Source organism: Pseudophryne corroboree, chromosome 11 (assembly GCF_028390025.1).
Source record: "Pseudophryne corroboree isolate aPseCor3 chromosome 11, aPseCor3.hap2, whole genome shotgun sequence".
Lineage (NCBI taxonomy): Eukaryota > Metazoa > Chordata > Amphibia > Anura > Myobatrachidae > Pseudophryne > Pseudophryne corroboree.
In genome coordinates, this window is record NC_086454.1 from 141,919,441 (window position 1) to 141,937,651 (window position 18,211).

Below are 18,211 nucleotides of genomic sequence, written 5' to 3' on the forward strand. Positions count from 1 at the left end.
GGCAGAGAGAGTTGCTGCAACAGCCGAGGCAGAGGGTGGTGCTACAGCATCTGAGGCAGAGAGAGGTGCTACAGCAGCCTAGGCAGAAAGAGGTGCTGCAGCAGTGAAGGCTGCAGGACAAAAGTAACCTGGCTGCACAACTACAAGCAGACAGTAAGACATGTGTAAAGGGTGGGCAGAGCTACGGCATGTGCTGGATGTCAGTGTCTCCTGCTGTCACCACTGGCCAGACCTGTTCCCCACCTAGTCTCTGAGTCCGAGTCAGCGTGTGCCCCATCTGCGCCCTCTGACTTTTTTGGCGGCAGGAGCTCGTGCTCCACTGGAGCCATCCTCGCTACACCCCTGTCTGCACTGCAGGGAAGGGGGGCAGATATAACATGTGCAGAGAGAGTTATATTTGGGTGGGGTGTGTTCAATCTGAAATCTAAATTGCAGTGTAAAAATAAAGCAGCATATATTTACCTTGCACAGAAACAAAATAACCCACCCAAATCTAACTCTCTCTGCACATGTAATATCTGCCCCCCCCCCCTGCAGTGCACATGGGGGGTCATTACGAGTTGTTCGCTCGCAAGCTGCTTTTAGCAGCTTTGCACACGCTAAGCCACCGCCTACTGGGAGTGAATCTTAGCTTCTTAAAATTGCGAACGAAAGATTCGCAATATTGCGATAAGACATCTCTGTGCAGTTTCTGAGTAACTCGAGACTTACTCGGCATCTGCGATCAGTTCAGTGCTTGTCGTTCCTGGTTTGACGTCATAAACACACCCAGCATTCGCCCAGACACTCCTCCGTTTCTCCAGCCACTCCCGCGTTTTTCCCAGAAACGGTAGCGTTTTTTCGCACACACCCATAAAACGGCCAGTTTCCGCCCAGAAACACCCACTTCCTGTCAAACACATTACGATCACCAGAACGAGGAAAAAAACGTGAGTAAAATTCCTAACTGCATAGCAAATTTACTTGGCGCAGTCGCAGTGCGGACATTGCGCATGCGCACTAAGCGGAAAATCACTGCGATGCGAAGAAATTTACAGAGCGAACAACTCGGAATGACCCCCATGGTTTTGTCCAACTGCTAACAAACTTGCTGCTGCGATCAACTCTGAATTACCCCCCATGTGCACTGCAGGGGGGGTAGATATAACATGTGCAGGGAGAGTTAGATTTGGGTGGGGTGTGTTCAAACTGAAATCTAAATTGCAGTGTAAAAATAAAAGCAGCCAGTATTTACCCTGCACAGAAACAATATAACCCACCCAAATCTAACTCTCCCTGCACATGTTATATCTGCCCCCCCTCCCCCTCCCTGCAGTGCACATGTGTAAGAGGGTGACGGTGCGGTGTAGTGCCTACTGCCATGCAGGTGTAGGTTCACCACTTACTAGGCGCTGCACTCTCTCACCTTCAGGTACCAGAACCTTCAACGGACCTGGAAATCTTCAGTCGGACCCGGACAAGGCGATCACCTCTCGGAGCTGACGGACGAACAAACTGGGGAGAAAGTAAACTAACTTAAGAGGGGTATCAACCCTTCTTCCACCGGAAAAGGGGATACCCCAGGAGTGGCGGCGACCTTCACCGGTTGGGTGTATGGTCATCACCGGCACAAAGCCTCAGCCACCCAATTCTCACACACTCGCACTCCCGCGCGTAGTGTAATAAAGGGGTTCTCACGTCCGCGAGCAAACCCCTCATCCGGCGCTCAGGGGACAGACAAAGGAGCAAACGTACACAGATGCTACTCACTGTTGTCAGTCTTGCACTGCGACCTTCCTCTCCACTTACAGGTCCCTGTAAGGAGGCAAACAAACAAACAAACAGCCGTGCAGGGCCCAACTCTATACTGGTGTAACACACTACACTAACTATAATGGCAGAGCCCACAAACTAGCTCTGTGTGTGTGGTGCGACAAAACTAAACAAACTATGAGCAACCTTGGCCCTGCACGGAAACAACACACATATCAAAATCACAACAACAGTGCAAGTTACTACCACAGTGCTGTCCCTTTGATCACTTATATACCTTCTCTCTGGGGAGTGGGCGCCGTACAGCTCACCCACCTCCCGTACACTGGTTTACGTGGGGCTCAGGCCAAGCGGGCCTGCCTACCTGTATCCACCGGGATGGCCTGGGCCTAGTGCCCAGCACCACCATCTATTCACCTTTGGGGTGACCTTTGCGCTGACTTTATCCCACGGGCCTAGCACCCGCCTAACTTGGTGCCGTTGGATGACCTGGGCCTAATGCCCAGGGTCACCTTATAACCCTAAGCTGCCGTAAATACACTAGGGCCTAATGCCCTCTAATGTCCCACAGGCCTAGTGCCTGTATTTGCCCATGGGCCTAATGCCCGATCACTCGGTGGTCTAGGGAGGAAAGGGGGGCACCTTACAAGGGCCTACCGTCCGTTGGGAGAGGCACCATGGGGGAGCTTCGTTAGCTCTTCTGCATCCCTGCCCTGGTGGCCTCTCCGGGTCCTCTGCCGCACTCTTCCAGGACGGGTCAGCGGCGTCGCCTCCGCTCTTCAGCGTCCAGCCGCCGCTGGACATCTTCTTTCTGCAACCCGGCGTCTTCTGGCCTCTTCAGAGGCCACCAGATCTCTTCCTCCAATGGCCGCCGTCTTCACATCCCGCCGCGATCTCTCCTCTTCCACCCGCTCTTCAGCGCGGCCTCCTCCCTCTCCGCCGTTCAGGCGGCGTCTTCAGCGCGCGGTCTTCCTCTTCGGCTCCCACCCGGCTTCTGACGTCAGAAGCCGGGGATGGGGCCTATGTTGCGGCGAGCGCCGATTGGCTCGCCGCGCCCTCTTCTGATTGGCCGGCTCCTTGCGAGCCGTGATTGGCTCACGGACGGCGCCGGGTTTGAAAAGACGCGGGCAGAGCTTCTCATTAACGGCCAAAGTGGCGCCAAGTTTGAAACGCTGCCGCGCCACTGCCCGTCGCCGCTGCTACACAACCAAGCTTCCCCAGCGCTGTCCACCAGTGTGCTCTGCAGGGGACACAGATCCCCTGCACCCTGCAGTGCTGATGTGCCCTCGGACACAGGGCACAACTCTATACATGGTTTTGCCCATCTGCTAACAAATTTGCTGCTACGATCAACTCTGAATTACCCCCTATGTTGTCATTGAAACAGTTTATTCCTAACATAGATAAGCCGGAAGATATATTCCATCATTATTACAAAACATTACGTGTGAGGCAGGCATTATCTTTGCAGGAAGTACATATCAAGACAGTCTATACAGCATATATCTCACAAGCTCAGAGAAAGCATTTTGTTCAAGATGAAACTGGACAGTGCTTGAAAATGCTTCCATTCTTCGGCAACATTCTATAATAACTTCTGGGACTGTGGCAACATAAAACGGCTCTGAAACAAAATAATTCAGTATGTGAATACTACTTTTGATATCGGAGCCACTTTACACCCACAGGCTCTGCTTTTGGCAGACTTTACAGCATGGAACTTACCTACCCATAAGACATACACATTTATATCCGTTCTTGACACTATTGTCTCAAAGCAGGTTATTCTCAAATGGTGGATATCTAATCAGTCCCCAACTTTAGCCGCAGTTCACCAAAAACTATTGAAGATTTTATACATTGATCGATATTCCACTTTACCCAATATAGAAAAGGGAGTAATACACTTTTATAAAAAATGGAACCCCTATATTCTCACTTTACTGCTTGAAACTCAAACTCAGATATTTGCACAATTTGAGACCACGGAATGATTCTTACACAGGAAATTACTTGAAAAAACGACGGTGACTTCATGAGATCTGTTGTTCTATCCTCAATATTATGGTAATAATAATGTATAAGCCTAAACTTTTCACATTTTTTTATTTTCTTACTCTACTCTGGTCTATCTGAGATGTTGTAGTGCCATGTTTCACTTGAGCTGCCAGCTTGCTCCCCAGGATCTCTTAAGATCTGGGTCAGTTGGAAAGAATGACACAGAATACGACTTAAACCTAGGATCAAGTATGGTTGCCAAAATGTAGAAATGTGGACACCTCTTTGATGTTATTGAGATAGTTATCATGCCTTAATACTTACATGGCCCGTTAATTTCATATTGATTGTCTCTCAACTTTCTCATCTATTTGTTTTCTCCCATCTCCTCCCCCCTTTCCTTCACTTTCTCATCCCCTATTTTCTCATCTTTAAATGACATGTGTATTGTGGTATTGTGGTTTTTATGTCATTACATAATTTCCGGAGTTTTTTCGATATGTAGAGTTATATGTCTTGAGTTATACAAAGCTCAAACTCTGTATGTTCTTATTTTGAATACGTATACGTATACCATATTATACCTGACATGTCCATATACTGTTGGATAAACTGTTTTGTACTGTTATCTAAAAACTCAATAAAATATTTCTAAAAATAAAAAAGGACATGCACACTTTAATAAACCAAGCCCTCCAGCGACAGGGACTGCAGCTTTCATGACTGAAGTGCTTGGTTTGTTTGGGCCTCCCCCAAACAAGCTACCAATTGGGTTAAGGCAACTGCTCTAGAGTGGATAGATGTCATCATCATTGCCATCCTCATCCTCACCAGTGTGTATATCCTCTTCACACAATATTCTTCCCTGCTGGAATCCACCATTAAAGAAGTCTCTGTACTTTGACGTAATTGCCGGGAAAGGTCTTCCTCATGGAATTTCCAGTTCATTTTGATGAACATTATCTTCTCCACATTTTTAGAAAGTAGCCTCCTATGCCGATCGCTGATAAGGTTCCCGGTTGTGCTGAAAACTCTCTCCGAGTACACACTGGAGGATGAGCAGCTTAAGTAATGCAAAGCAAGTTTGTACAAGGGCCTCCCGATTGCCTTTTTTCACCAGTACTTGAAGGGACTCTGTGACATGCCTATTTTTACGGTGTCATGAAAATAATCCTCCACCATTCTTTGGATGGTGATCGTATCAGAAGGAGTTATGGTAGAGGTGTCACAAATGCTGGGCAATTCATTTAGACCAAACCAGATGTCAAAATGTTGTGTTGACTTAGCTGCATCACCACTAGGTCTTTTGGGAAAGGTAAGTTTTTTTCCTGGCTGCTGCCAAAGAAACTGAAGGAGATGTTGTAGTGCCATGTTTCACTTGAGCTGCGAACTTGCTCACCAGGAGCTCTTTGCATCTCTTAAGATCTGGGTCATTTGGAAAGAATGACACAGAATACAACTTAAACCTAGGATCAAGTACGGTTGCCAAAATGTAGAGATCCGATTTCAAGATATTGCCAACCCTTGGATCATGGCAAAGCGAATCAAGGACTTGATATATTTTGCCGATTTGCTTTGTTTAATCTCCTTCAATTTCTCCAGCTAATTAGGGAAATCACCTGGCTCAATCTAGAAGTCAGCACTCACTTCACAGGAGGCAACTTTAAAGGGTTTGAGCACCTTGCACAAGACATAAAGTACTCTCTACTGCACTTGGCTAAGGTACATTCCCCCTCCTCTCCCAAGGTCATGGCTTGTTGTATAGCCATGGATGGCTTTTTGCTGTTTCTCCATCCGCTGAAGCATATAAATGGTGGAGTTCCACTTTGTTACCACCTCTTGCTTCAGTTGATGACAGGGCAAATTAAACTGTTCTTGCAGGTGCTGCAATCTCCTGAATGCTGTTGCTGAATGCCAAAAATGTCCCGAAATCTTTCAGGCCACAGCCAGCATCTCCTGCACATCCCTGTCATTTAAAAAAATATGGTACCACCAAGTTAATCATGTGAGCAAAACAGGGGATGTGTTGGAATTCACCTAGCTGTAATGCTTTCACGATATTTGTGGCATTTTCGGAAAACCGCAAATCCTGAGGAGAGTCCAAGTGGGGTAAGCCATGTGACATCCCTCATTTTTTCTAAGATGTTGTCAGCGGTACGCCTCTTGGTGAAGCCAGTGATACACAGAGTAACCTGTTTCTGAATGAGCTGGCGTTCGTTAGATAATGCTTTTGCTGCTGATGATAAAGGCTATTCAGTCACCCAGTGGGTTGTCACAGTCATATAATCTTTAGTTTGCCCACTACCACTTGTCCACATATCTGTGGTTAAATTAAGTGGACAGTGGGTACAATGGCATTTTGTAGGGCAATAATTAGATTTTTTGTAACGTCCTGGTACAGCCGAGGACTGGCTTTTCAGCTAAAACCGAGATGGAATTTGGTACCGGGGACACAGGACCTCAATTAACTGTGTAAAACACACTGCATTAATGGCGGATATTGGATGCAGATCTAATACTGGCATAGCAGTCATGGCGTCAGTGATTTGCTGTGCGACTGGGTGAGAACTGTTATACTTGCTCCCCCTTGCATAGGATTGTTTAACAGTCAATTGTTTTGTGGAACAACTACTAGCAGTCTTCTTCATCCACTTCTGGGATGAATATCCACCCCCAGCAGCAGCAGGCCTAGCTCTCAAGGATTCTTCAGAGGAATCCTGGAAAGACGAGGAGTCAATTGGTTGCAGCACTATCTGTTTATTAATGATGATATTGAGGATGAAGGCGATGGAGATTGCAGGTGCTGGGATCTAGTAGAGAGAAGGGAGCTAGTTGACGCTGGACTGCTTGCTGTTTATTTTTTTAGCACTAGTTGTGGATGTTATAAAATGCTTGTCATGAACTCACTTAGGGGTATATTTACTAAGATTTGCAATTGTCGGGATTTGGAGGGAGATTAAACACGAATGACATCGAATGTGTAAATCTGCAACTTTTTGCATTTCTTATGCCTCATTTACTATGCTGTCGTATTCTGCATTTTCGTGTTTTCCGATGTCGATGTCATTCGTAATTTCGGCCAGTGTTTTACGGGAGTGATTAGTAAAACACTGCCGAACTTACCACAATGAATCCCAGCCGGATCTGTGAGATACGTGCAGGGCTTCATTGTGTACCTTAAAAAAAAAGTGTTTAAAGTATTCAAAATTCAGAAAAATTTTTTGTGGGGTCCCCCCTCCTAAGCATAACCAGCCTCGGGCTCTTTGAGCAGGTCATGGTTGTAAAAAATACGGAGGACAAAAGACATAGGGGTCCCCCGTATTTTTAACACCAGCACCGGGCTCCACTAGTCAGAGAAATAATGCCACAGCCGGGGGACACTTTTATATTGGTCCCTGCGGCCCTGGGATTAAATCACCAACTAGTCACCCCTGGCCGGGGTACCCTGGAGGAGTGGGGACCCCATAAATCAAGGGGTCCCCCCTCCAGCCACCCAAGGGCCAGGGGTGAAGCCCGAGGCTGTCCCCCCATCCATGGGACAGCGGATGGGAGGCTGATAGCCTTTTGTGTAAAAAAAAGAATATTGTTTTTTGTAGCAGTACTACAAGTCCCAGCAAGCCTCCCCCACAAGCTGGTACTTGGAGAACCACAAGTACCAGCATGCGGGGGGGGGGGGGGAACGGGCCCGCTGGTATCTGTAGTTCTACTAAAATAAAAATACACAAATAAAAACAAAACACACACACCGTGATAGTAAAATTTTATTAAACATACATGCACACTTACATCCATACATACTTACCTATGTTGACACGAAGCAGTCGGTCCTCTTCTCCAGTAGAATCCACGGGGTATCTGTAAATAAAAATTATACTCACAAACAATCCTGTGTAGATCGGTCCTCTTCTTTAAATTTGTAATCCAGGGACTTGGTAAAATAAAAAAAACGGAATACCCGAACCACGCACTGAAAGGGGATCCATGTTTACACATGGATCCCCTTTCCCCGACTGGCGGGACCCCCCGTCTCTGCTGTCAAAGAGGGTCCCTTCAACCAATCAGGGAGCGCCACGTCATGGCACTCTCCTGATTGGCTGTGCGCTCCTGAGCCGTCAGTCAGGCTGCGCACTGTAGATACAATGTAGCGCATAGGCGCTCCATTGTATAAAATGGTGGGAACTTTGCGGTCTGCGGTAGACCGCGAGGTTAAGTGGGGCCAACCACAAGAGTGACCCCACTTAACCTCGCGGTCTACCGCAGACCGCAAAGTTCCCACCATTGGATATAATGGAGCAGCTCTGCGCTACATTGTATCTACAGTGCGCAGCCTGACTGACAGCTCAGGAGCACACAGCCAATCAGGAGAGTGCCATGACGTGGCACTCCCTGATTGGCTGAAGGGACCCTCTTTGACAGCAGTCACGGGGGGTCCCGCCAGTCGGGGAAAGGGGATCCATGTGTAAACATGGGACCCCTTTCAGTGCGTGGTTCGGGTATTCTGTATTTTTATTTTACCAAGTACCTGGATTACAAATTTAAATAAGAGGACTGATCTACACAGGATTGTTTGTGAGTATAATTTTTATTTACAGGTACCCCGTGGATTCTACTGGAGAAGAGGACCGACTGCTTCGTGTCAACATAGGTAAGTATGTATGAATGTAAGTGTGCATGCATGTTTAATAAAATTTTACTATCACGGTGTGTGTGTTTTGTTTTTAGATGGGTATTTTTTGTAGTAGAACTACAGATACCAGCGGGCCCGTTTCCCCCCCGCATGCTGGTCCTTGTGGTTCTCCAAGTACCAGCTTGCGGGGTAGGCTTGCTGGGACTTGTAGTACTGCTACAAAAAAACAATATTCTTTTTTTTACACAAAAGGCTATCAGCCTCCCATCCGCCACCCTTGGATGGGGGGGACAGCCTCGGGCTTCACCCCTGGCCCTTGGGTGGCTGGAGGGGGGGACCCTTTGATTTAAGGGGTTCCCACTCCTCCAGGGTACCCCGGCCAGAGGTGACTAGTTTGTGATTTAATGCAGGGCCGCAGGGACCAATGTAAAAGTGTCCCCCGGCTGTGGCATTATTTCTCTGACTAGTGGAGCCCGGTGCTGGTGTTAAAAATACGGGGGACCCCTACGTCTTGTGTTCCCCATAAATTTTGCACCAGGACCAGGCGCAGAGCCTGGCGCTGGTTGTTAAAATATGGGGGAACCCCTGTCAATTTTCCCCCCGTATTTTTACAACCAGGATCGGCTCAAAGAGCCCGAGGCTGGTTATGCTTAGGAGGGGGGACCCCACGCAATTTCTTTTTCAGAATTTTAACTCTTTCACACCCCTTCCCACTGATAAACATGCACGGATCTCATGGATCCGTGCGTGCCTATCAGAACACGGTAAAAAAAAAGCAGGTCTATTTGAAAACTGCTTTTTTGTACGATTTGTATTTTTTCACGGCAGTGTTTAGCTATTGCCGGCAGTGATTGTGAATTCAAATTTATAGTAAATTACCGAGTTGTATAAAATAACAGGCGTGGGGGGGCGTGGCTTGGTGTTGAGCCTGGGCAGACGTGTGGCGTTGGAGCTCCTGCCTGGGATACCTATTTAGCCCTGCTAACTGGAGGCTCCGGGGTCCCTCTCTTTTATTTTTATCCCCCTGTCCCTCTTTTCCTCTGGGTGCGGTGGTCTGCGGAGCCGGCGGGGCCTCCTGCTCCCGTGCGGGTTGCGGCCTACCTGCACACCAGAAGCCGGGACCTCAATTATACACAGCTCCGGACCGGAAGTGGCCTCTCGGAGCCACGCCGGAGCGGGGTGACGATTCCCCCATCCCTCTTCCATCTCCATAGTGCTCCCCCCCTGTACGGCGGACCCGGCCGGGGAGCTCCGTCCTCTCTGTGCGGCCCGAGGTGAGGAGTCGCTGATTGACGGCAAGGCGCCGGAGCTGGCGCTGCCGCGCACGGGGACGCGTCGGACCCCGACGGACCCCCGCCGCCTTGCTCGGCCTCCAGACCGCCTCGATGGCTGGGGGATCCCCTCTCCACTACCACCAATGATATAATCTGCTCCGAGGGCACAATAAGCAGGCCCTGCTTCAGAAGCCGACGCCGCCATCTTGGTTAAGGGCTACATGCCCTCTAAGCTCATTCTACTACTTCTGCTGGGCATTATTACTTTGCAGACGACAGGGGATTGGATGGGTGCCCTTGCGGTCCCCCCATCTGCTAGCCTCTGTAATTTTGGCACATCTCCACTCTCCGGCAGCCCTACCTGCTGAGGGACACACAGACAACTTTATTTTTCTATATTCTGTGCCATTGATGGGATTGGAGCTCCCTCTTGTGGCGACTCCTTGATTAGACGACCGGCAGCTGCTACACATTTATTCCTATAGTCCTGCCTATCCTCATGTCTCCTGTTTGGCAGCCGGAAAGGAGTCATTACGTGGCGCCTTGAGGCAGCAGATGTGATACCTCAACAACCCTGCCGCCATCTGCTGTGCCCTGGGGGTGCGGACTCACCGCTGTGGACGTTTAGTTCCTGCTACCTCACCTCGAGCCCTTTGACATATACATCACACTGTTGTGGTATTCTGGAGCATCACGCTGTGACGCCTTTAACACGTTATTTCTTACAAATCTGCTCCGCAACGCCCTGACATGCCCGCTATCTTCATAGCGATGTAACTTCCTAACCTCTCCGCTACGCTGATGTGACCCTCATCAAACTACTCTCTGCGCCTTACATTGAACCTACTCTACATATCTATTTCCAGCGACCTCATATGGAAAAGTTCCTGGTGTCCACCCCAATGCCCTCGGCTGGCCTTGCTTCAGGCGCACGTGAGGACACATCCCACAGAAACTCTTCTGATTCCGATTGCTCCACCACCCGGTCTCGATCTCAAAGAAAACGCACTAACGCTACGGCTACTAAACAGCCTAAAATGAAACCCACTGACATTGCTGCGGTTCTTGGACCTCTCCTAGACGAAAAACTGGCGGGCATTAAAGAAGCCATTGATTCCACCTTAGCCCAGCTGACTCAACATAGTAGCCGTTTAGATGAAGCCGAGCAGAGGGTTTCAACGCTAGAGGATGATCTACAAGCCGCACAGTCTACTATAAAGACCCAGACCACAGAAATTAAAGGCCTCACTGAAAAACTCGACGATTTAGAAAATCGGAGCCGTCGAAACAACCTGAGGGTGGTGGGCATCCCGGAGTCGGTGAGGGGCCACGCGCTGCTGGACCTTCTATCCACCTGGCTACCTGAAAAGCTGAATATGGACCTTCAGGGCTCACCATTGGCCATTGAAAGGGCTCATAGGATCGGCCCTGAACGCAGAGACTCCGCTGGACGGCCTAGACCTGTCATTCTACGGATTCTAAACTACGCGGATAAAGCCAAGCTCTTGGACCACTACCGAAAGTCGGAGAATCTCCTCTACAAGGGAGAAAGGTTGCTTATCTTCCAGGACTTCTCCACTCATGTCGCCAACAAGCGCAGAGAGTTCGCTCCGATATGCAAACGGTTGTTTGAAGACAACGTCAAGTTTTCACTGTTATACCCTGCCCGTCTCCGAGTCTTTGTCAATGGAAAACCATGCTTCTTTGACGATCCGTTGGCAGCGAAGACCCATTTTGCTCACCCTGACACTTGACTGTCCACCCTTACTTAAAGTTTGCCTATCTTTATAATTGCTTTGATTAGTAGGTCACACAGTATTCGGGATATGATGTAGGCATGCTATTTGCGCATGCTGGAGGCTCCGCCTCCCATTGTTTCATGTTTGTTAGTTTGATGTTTTTGTCTGTTTGTTTGTCTGTTTGTTCTGCCTGCTGGGATAATGTGTCTCGATTCTCCATAGGTTGGCCCCTCCTTGCTCATTGGGACGGGGGGGGGGCACCGTTTCACCTATTCGATTTTGATATTCTATTCTCCATCTACGGGGGTGGGATAGCATGGCTGACCGTGCTGTTTCTCAAACCTCAACCCCGGTGATAGCCCCACTTTTGGATTTTAATATAGTTTCCTGGAATGTGGAGGGTCTCAATAGCCCCATTAAACGCAAGAAGGTAGCTGCCCGCTTATCCACTCAAGTAGTGTTCCTACAAGAAACACACTGGATGCATAATTCCCCTATGTCATTGAGAGCCCCTTGGATTGGGGAATGCATATCTGCCCCTTACACCAATAAAACCAGAGGTGTTGCCATTCTCTTTCATAGGAATCTTCAATTCTCAATCCTTAAGAAGTTTATCGACCCCGAGGGCAGATTTATCTTCCTAGATGTCTCTATTGACAATGTGGTATATACCTTTTTGAATTTATATGCACCTACTGGATCTAACAATCTTTTTTTTGCAGATATCCTTCAGAGAGTTTTGTCCTGGGGTGGCCAAAACTTAATCCTAGGGGGAGATTTCAACACGGTCGTTGATCCGTCCATGGACAGGTCGGGGGTGAGTACCAAAAGACCCGGGCCCTCTTCTACTCTTCTTTCCTCTCTTTGCTCTCAACTTACCCTACTAGACCCTTGGCGTATACATCATCCCCTTCAACGAGATTACTCGTTTTACTCCCACCCACACTCCACTCACTCTCGCATCGACTATCTACTTTTATCCAAACACCTTTTTTTTAAAGTCTCCCACACCTCAATTAAGGATATCATTATCTCGGACCACGCCCCCATAACCCTGTCCCTACATTTGGCCCTGCCCCAGAGTATATCCAAATGTTGGAGATTCCCAGCATATCTTATGCACTCAGAGGACTTCTTATTACATCTTAGACACACCTGGCATAATTATATTACTGATAACCTGGATCAAGAATCTAACACTCCACTTTTTTGGGGGGCCTCTAAGGCAGTCCTTCGAGGCCATATTATTTCCTATGTTAATTCTAAGCGTAAAAAATTCAACACAAAATTGCAGGAACTTAGTGCGGCTCTTACACTTGCTTATCGCACTTACAAACAAAGCGATAGCCCTACTCATAGGGAAACGTACCTCATCGCAAAACAAATTTATGATACCTTTCTCACTGAACAGGCCCAGATCAGCTACGACTACGGCAGGAATAGGTTTCATAGGTGGGGGAATAAGTCCGGTAAACTCTTGGCCAACTTGGTTAGGGGGCCCCGAAACAAAACATGGGTTGACTCGTTGCACAGCTCTGGAGATGTTCTTTCTGATCCCACTGACATATGCTCGGCTTTTATGCGTTTCTATAAGTCCTTATATACTGCCGACGTTGATAACGCGGCTGAGGGTCAATTATTCCTGGATGAGGCGCGGTTGCCGAGGCTGGTGGGGGAGGAGAGGGACTCGTTGGATGCTCCCATAACGGAGAATGAGGTGCGGGCCACCATTAAGTCCCTCCCCAATGGAAAGAGCCCTGGCCCTGACGGCTTTAGTGCCGAATTTTATAAGATGCTAGACGCTGATGTCCTCCCTATATTAACACGATTATATAATCATATCCTAACAACAGGGGAGACTCCTCTTCGTTTTAACGAAGCCAAGCTTATAGTGCTTGCGAAACCTGGTAAAGATCCTACCCAGGTAGGGTCATACCGCCCCATTTCACTCCTCAATCAGGACTTTAAAATCTTAACTAAAATCATAGCTAATAGGTTGCAAGCCTACCTACCCCGTCTTATCTCACCCGCGCAGATGGGATTTGTCAAGGGTAGACAATCCACACAGGGAGTACGGGCGGCCCTAACTGCGATATCTTACACCTGCTTTAGTCAGGCCAAACATAACATCATTATAAATTTAGACGCGGAGAAGGCATTCGATAAAATTGCCTGGCCCCACCTGTCTCGAGTACTCGCCCACCAAGGTTTCGGCGCAGCGTTTTGTAACTTGGTACAGACCTTATATACTAACCCAGTGGCACAGGTCTTAGTTAACAATGTGACATCTCCCTCCGTCACGTTGGAAAGAGGCACTAGGCAAGGATGCCCTTTATCTCCCCTCCTTTTTGATTTGGCACTGGAACCCCTTATACGCCATATCCTATTACACAAGAACTATAGAGGCATTGCTGTAGGTACACAGGAATTAAAAGTGGTGGCATTCGCGGATGACCTCCTCCTTTTCATGTCAGACCCTCACCGCACGATCCCGCAGTTAATTGCCATGATTGATCGCTTTTCCTCTTTCGCAGGGTTCTCCATCAATTATGGTAAGTCGGAGGCGCTGGCCATGTATGGACAGGCGAGACTGGGCTGGGGGACCACCTTTCCCTTTAAATGGGCGAATACACATATTGTTTATCTAGGTGTTGCACTCCCTGCTCATCCCTGCCACCTATATAGGCTTAATATCACCCCGGTCCTGCATAGGATTAGAACCGAACTTGACCTTTGGCAATCCCTTCCCCTTAATTTGCTAGGGAGATGCAACCTGTTTAAAATGGCCAGCTTTCCAAAGCTCCTCTATGTTTTACAGATGACCCCTTTATTACTATTCAAATCGGATTTATCTTCCCTGAATACCTCTATCTCCAGATTCATCTGGGCTGGCAAACGCCCAAGGATTAGCATGAAAAAATTATCCCAAACGGTGTCTAGAGGTGGAATTAACCTACCTGATATTAAACAGTACAATCTTGCATGCCTCCTCCGCTTTGCTATGGACTGGCTTGGAGACAATAATTATTGCACGGACTCCAGTCTAGATTCTCAACTTTGCGCTCCCCTGTCCCTCAGCTATCTTCTCCATGCCAGACCCTCCAAATTGGCCTTACATGTCACCACTAATTTGTTGCTACTCCCCGTAATACAGGCGTGGAAAATGGCGAGGAAATCTCTCAAACTTCAATATCTCTATTCACTTTCACTGCCCTTTATCGGTAACCTGGAGTTTCAGGAAGGGGGGGCTCTACAGCCCTTCACTGCCTGGCATTCTCTTGGTGTCCGTAACCTGCGCAGCTTGCTTAACTCCTCTCGCGTCCCATTGTCTTTCGCGGAGGCACGAGAGAAGTACGGTCTGCCTCCTCACCACGAGTTTGCCTATTTCCAGGCAATGCACTATCTTAAAACTGTACTATCTAATTTGACAGGTGTCGACTTTCTCAACTCTCTAGACACACTACTCCAATCAACCTGCTACTCTATATCAACCATATATACACGTATTCGTCTTGAACTTATCCCAGATACGGACCTCCCAGAGCTGTCCCAATGGTCATCCCACATCTCAACGATCACCCCTGAGTCACTTTCAACTGACCCTTAAGCTTATTCCTGCAAGCTCCTACCAAGAAATGGCCTATAAAATGCTCCATAGGGCATACATCTCACCTAAACGCCGATTTCTGATGGGCATCTCAGAAGACACTAAATGCACTAAGTGCCTAATGGTAGGGGCCGATCTCTTCCATTGTTTCTGGGACTGCGCTTTGGTGTCACAGTTTTGGCATGAGGTACATCATTATGGAACTACGTCCTTAGGCATGTCCTTTAGTTGCACTGTTTCTTGGGCATTGTTTGGATGTTTGACTGACCAGCCAGATATCCCTAGATCTAACAAAAAACTGCTTATGATCTTATCAGCGGCTGGCAGGAAAGCAATCTTACAGCAGTGGATCCACAACATACCTCCTAATCTTTCGATGGTGACCTCTAGACTATTTTTTTTATTCACCATGGACTGGCTGGAGGCCTCTATCCATAAGGAGAGGCTCACCCCTGCCCTGTTCCAATGTTGGGACACCTACATTTTGACACTCCCCTTACATACTAAACGAGCCATTGACAAATGCTTTCAATCTACCTCATGGTACCTCCTCCACACTATAGAACACCCTAACCCCTTGAACATCTGACTTACCCTCTTTTTTTTTCTCTGGAACCCTCCTCCACTCCCTTCTATATTCAATTATCTACCGGGTTGATTGGAAACATGGACCCCCGATTTGGGAGATTGTTCTGTGGATGGATCGACGGCTCGTGTCCCATGGCAGGCATTACACGTTAGTTTATTTTCTTATGTTTTAGGTATTATGTTTATGTTTAGGGATTTTTAAGAAACTATGCCTTTGCTGGCGGAGAAACGATATTTGATATTTGATCTATCCCTTCTCACCTCTAGTCTGCTCCGCTCTGGTAATTAAAACACTTTATAAATTCCATGATATCACTAGCTATACACCCGTTCCCTTTCTTGGAAGGATATAAAGGTTTTATGTGAGGAAAAGTTTGAAAATATGTTTTGATCTCTACCTGGTATTATATGAGACTGAATAATCTATGACTTCCTATTTATCGTCAGGATGACTCTATATATTGCCTATTGTGTTATACAATGCTACATATGTATTCCATGTCTCGAAATGCTGCATATCTACTCTGTACGGTGTGAGATTCTAATAAAAATAGTTTGAAAAAAAAAAAAATAACAGGCGTATTTGACCGATGGTGTAGTCATTCATATTTTTTTTCTTTGACTTCCAAAAAAATATGAATGCCCTCATCACTGCCGAGATTTAAGTTTAGTAAATTCCCGAGATGACACTTTGATGAAAAAACACCAAATCGGTCAAAATCGTGAGCTTAGTAAATATACCCCTTAGACTCTCCTCAGGTATTTGAGACATTTCTGTTTCTGATTGCACAGTTTGTTGTAATGCCTTTGTGGTTTTCAGTTTTTTTATACCTCTTCTAGACTCCGAGTGTGAGGCATCATGAGAGGCAGAAGAAGATGCCTCACTGACAGTTGTAAAACCACCACTCAGTAATAAAGGCCAAGGCCTGTGCGTGTGGTGAATGGCATGTTGGCAATTTTAAGTTTTTCTGGACCAAACCTTCCATTTATAAGAGGTGTTTTTTTCTTTACCACCATATATTGGGTATTTTGGTTTTAGATGCCCTGACTTAAGTCCTAATATATAATAAAAGCAGATCGAGGTTATCAAAATATATACATAGCTAAGTTTCACTTCAGCTCATAGACATCAGCTCCTTCATTACTGGTGAGCCTCTACTGCCTAAATCGACACCCAGATTGAAGAACGTAGATACTGAATGCAAGGCTCCAGTCACAAGGGTAACATATGCTGCATGAATTCATCTCTAATCCCACTGAGTCTAGGGGCAGTGCAGTGGGCGGTGGCTCCCCAAAATATTTACAAATTGATGTCATCCATACATTAATACTCCACTTTTACTAACAGCAGCAGGGGGCAGTATTGCCTCAATTATAGTAATAAATGGAGACTCATATGCATTTGCTGGTTTAACTGCTTAGATGTCAAGGCCACCAGCTGGTGTTATAGTTAACTACTTTTCTACAATTCAATAATATTCAAGCTCAATAACAACTCATCTGTGTATGTCTGTCAGGAATCGGCGCGCTGCTGCGTCTCACTTACCAGCGCGCTGGTGTGCAGGCCTCCGGAGGTCGTCGCCCCAGTTGCGGCTGCGTGAGTGTAGTGGCCGTGAGCGTCATCTTCTGCATTGCTAAATACCCCTGAGTTTGGTCCTGTGTGGGTTTTGCTGCGTGCCGGTGTCCGGCCTGTGTGGACGTTGCCATGACACCTGCACTCAGCTGATCCGGGTGCTCAATCCAGCGCTGTGTCTCCGCCTGCAGCTCTGTGTCCAATCGCTGCTGAGCAGGGGGTTTAACTGCCAGTCCGTGGCTCTCTCACATTGCCTCGGACAACGAGTCACATACCTTGTGCCTAAGTTCTCCTGGTTCCTGTGTTCCTGTTTCCAGCGTTCCCCGTGGTTATTTCCATTGTTCCAGTTTTCACCTTCATAAGCTCTTCTGTTACTCCGGACTCAATTACATCCAGCCACAATCCACCAGCAGCAGAGACTCTCCTTAGGTGTTCATATTAACATCTTACCTGTGCACTTGCTATCAGTATTCCATCTGTGCATTCCTGCAATATAACAACTAGTTGCTAGAGACTGTCTCCTGCTTGAGCCTAGTAAGGCTACTTGGACTTGTGCTTTATTGGGACTGTGTGTTTCCTATGCATATCGGAGTTCTGCTTTCCAAGTTACGTTACCTTATGTTATACTGAGACTGTGTGCTATCAAGTACTACTGGACTTTAGTTTATATCATCTGCCTTCAGTATTTGTTGTTTCATATTTCCTTTGCAACTCAGTTATTCAAATTCCGTTATCAATCATTGTCATTCCATTACCGGTTTTCTGTTCACGCTGTGTTATCCCATCTGCTCAGTTACAATAAAACATAGCGCCTATGCGCAGGACTTTTATATTGCCTCCACGTTTTATCCATCATACCAACACTGACCCACTAGCGCCCCCGCCGGGGACAGACAAACCTAGAGACCTGACAGTTTGTCCGAGGCCCATGGACCCGGACGGTGGTCAGAGTGTGGGGTCAGGGACACTCCAAGACCTAGTGTCACGACTGGATGGTCAAGAGGCTGCGCAGCAGCAGAGTATTCAATTCCTGCAAGGAATGTCTTCACGTTT